At 43.8% G+C, this 3,387-nt stretch overlaps 1 pseudogene; it reads right to left on the bottom strand.

The window, feature by feature from the left end:
- On the bottom strand, positions 1-2,053 carry LOC147246153 (uncharacterized; annotated as a pseudogene).
- Positions 2,054-3,387: the final 1,334 nt, after the last annotated feature.

Raw genomic sequence — 3,387 nt, 5'->3', positions numbered from 1 at the left:
ATCACATTTTCCCCTTACATGTTCTACCCCACATTCACACAGTCTAAACCTACATTGCTGGCACTGATGGGGAAGAGAAAAATTTGTATGTGTTCATAAGTTACTTAGCAACTTTTATGCAATGTCCATTGACATGTTGCTGGACAGTATAGCCTCCATTTCAGCTCGAAGCTCAGGGTAGCTGTTGTAAGTTGATGGCAGCTCCACAGTTGGGCCATAAGTATGGGCAACTGGCCGCCGTGCTAGCCCTTCCAAAGAGGTGAATGTGACTTGAATTTCTTTTACACAGATGACATCATATCCGATAAGAAATCTCATCAGCTTCCGGAGACCTCTTTCATCCAATCCCCTTATGTACTGAAGTAAAAATCTCAAACTTTGGTTCTCTGCTGAGTGTGCTGGAGAAGCTGTTATCATCTTAATCACCTTTCGTGTTGGTGGTTTAATGTCCTCATACAGTTTCTTCATATCCTGTACACTGGGAAAAAACTTCCTGAGTATTGGTCTCGCAACCTTTGCTATATTATCCAGTGCATATTTTGGGTGCTGGATCATTTCCTTGTGGGCAAGCTGAATAAGCATGGCTCTCAAGTTATCTTGTATTGGTACTGTTCTTACTCCCATGCAATCCATAAGATCAAGAAGCTCTTCTTCGTCATTGCCGACAACAGCATCTTGCAAAGCTCTGGACAAGAGATCACGTTCAGACTGACTAAGATACAACATCAGGGAGTCAAACAGTAAATCAGCTGAAACAGAGTGTTCACCAAACACGAATGCTGCTGTAAAGGCCTCTGCCAGGCGAAATGGAAAATACCCATGGTCTTTCAGTCCCTTGGCCAATATCCTGCCAACAGACTTCCATTCCTCCTCTTGCCATTTTGGGGATAGTGATGGCACCCTCACATCTGCACCTTCTGCTGCACAGTCTAGAAATTCTGTCCAGAAGGCAGCATATACATCCCTGGAGACACCATCAGCATCTGCCCCCATTTCATCAATGAAGCTGTATTTCAAAGAGTAGGTCATCAGTGCTTCATCTTTGAACTGGGCAATCAGTTCATCTACAAGAGTCACTCTGTGAAGTTTCACTGTCACATGCAAAAGTTCACCAGCAGGACTCGGTGGTCTAGCTGAAGCTGTCTCAGCATCAGTAGGAGATGAGGTGTAGGTGGGGGTGCTTATTTGCTCCTCTTCTATTGCAAGGACTGGATCATGCATGAGTGTATCATCAAGATCACCTAACGGCCCACCTGTCAAGGGACCAAAAATGACCTCTGATGTATCACAAAGAGATGTAAGATCAATAATCTGAAGAGCTGCAGAAGAAAGAACAGCTGACAGTGTGGCAGTGCCTTGATCATCATCTTTGACTGTGTGTGTACTTGATTTTCACTGTTATCTCTTTTCTGAGGGCTGCATGGTGGTGCAGTGGTTAGCACTGTGGCCTCACAGCAAGAAGGTGCTGGGTTTGAGTCCCGGCTCGGGCGTGGGATCTTTCTTTGTGGAGTTTGCATGTTCTCCCCGTGCCTGCGTGGGTTCTCTCCGGGTACTCCGGCTTCCTCCCACCGTCCAAAGACATGCAATTGGGGACTAGGCTGATTGGATTCTCTAAAAATTGACCGTAGGTATGAATGTGAGAGCAAATGGTTGTTCGTCTCTGTTGGCCCTGCGGTGGACTGGCGACCTGTCCAGGGTGTACCCCGCCTCTCGCCCGTAGATGCTGGGATAGGCTCCAGCCCCCCCGTGACCCTTACTTGTAAGGAATGAGTGGAAGATGACGATGGATGGATCTCTTTTCTGTGTGAGCTGGCCACCCTCTTCCATTGCATCTCTGTCTTGTCCAGATTCAGTTGTGTTTTCATGTTACTCATCTGTTTGTATATCAGCTTCTTCCTGGGTCATCTTCACTGGTCAGGGTCTTTCTGAAAAAATAAAATCTTAACAACCCCAATTTGTGTGTCTCATAGTGCTCTCCCACACTAACATCCTCATCAACTTGTGCTTCCTGAAAGTTAACTATATCATGACTGAACTCTTCCCATTTTCCCATCATTGAGTTTTCCATCCATCGTCATCTTCCGCTTATTCCTACACATTCAGGGTCGCGGGGGGGCTGGAGCCTATCCCAGCGTCAACGGGCGAGAGGTGGGGTACACCCTGGACAGGTCGCCAGTCCATCGCAGGGCCAACATAGAGAGACAGACAACCATTCACACTCACAGCCACACTTACAGTCAATTTAGAGAATCCAATCAGCCTAGTCCCCAAATTGCATGTCTTTGGACGGTGGGAGGAAGCCGGAGTACCCAGAGAGAACCGACGCAGACACGGGGAGAATATGCAAACTCCACACAGAAAGATCCCGCGCCCGAGCCGGGACTTGAACCCGGAACCTTCTTGCTGTGAGGCCACAGTGCTAACCACTGCACCACCGTGCAGCCCTCATTGAGTTTTCATTTGGGAAAAACAGTGTTTTAGCTTGTGTCAAAATCTCAGTTTTAGTGGCACTCTTGTTAATATCAAGAACTCTGAAAAATATCCACAGACCATCACCTTGGGGGAGCCCAGGGGTTGAAGATGTAGCCATTGCTGGCTCTGCAAAAATAAAGAAAAGAGGCCGACTCTATATAAATATTTGTTGCCCCAAAAATTAACACGTTTAAAACTGTCAAGGCCAATTATGTCATTATATATATATATATATAAATATATAAATATATAAATACATATATATATATATATATATTTCATTTTGTGATGAAAGCCTTCTCTGGTTATTCATAAACAATAACATTACTCTGATAGTACAGAGGACTAAACTCAGCAGCTCAAAGTAAGCTGTTATTCAGAGTATTATTGTTATTATTATGATTACTATTCAAATATTCAATAAAACCCAGATTTGAGCTTTGCAACATAGGGTATGAATAACTCGTTTTACCTGTAAGCAGGTGCAAAAAACGTTTTAAATTGTTTTATTGAACATAATGGGCCTATACAAATAATTGTATGCAAGAACGTTTCAGGCAGGGTACTTCATCACTGTGTTTCAGGTATGCATGCATGTATGTATTAAATGCATAGCAAAGGAGATGGACCCCATGTGCAAACCACAGCAACTCAAAACACTTGTCATGCTGCGTCAATGGTGTCAATAGTAACTAGTCTACTGGCAATGTTCTGTTTGTTTACATGTTTACGTGCCCCATGTTAAACAACTTCTGAGTTAATATTCTCATGTTATGTCTCTAGTGTTAGCGTATGGATTACTATTAGCATATAACCTGACGTTATAACGAATGACTTGTTCTACTTGTGCCAAACCAATATAGCTAATGAAAGAAAGGCGATTAACTTTTCATGAGCAACAATATCCAGCATGAT

Source organism: Aulostomus chinensis, chromosome 17, assembly GCF_037954235.1.
Source record: "Aulostomus chinensis isolate RoL2024-O1b breed Wild chromosome 17, RoL_Achi_v1.0, whole genome shotgun sequence".
NCBI lineage: Eukaryota > Metazoa > Chordata > Actinopteri > Syngnathiformes > Aulostomidae > Aulostomus > Aulostomus chinensis.
This window is presented reverse-complemented; position numbering and strand designations above follow the sequence as displayed.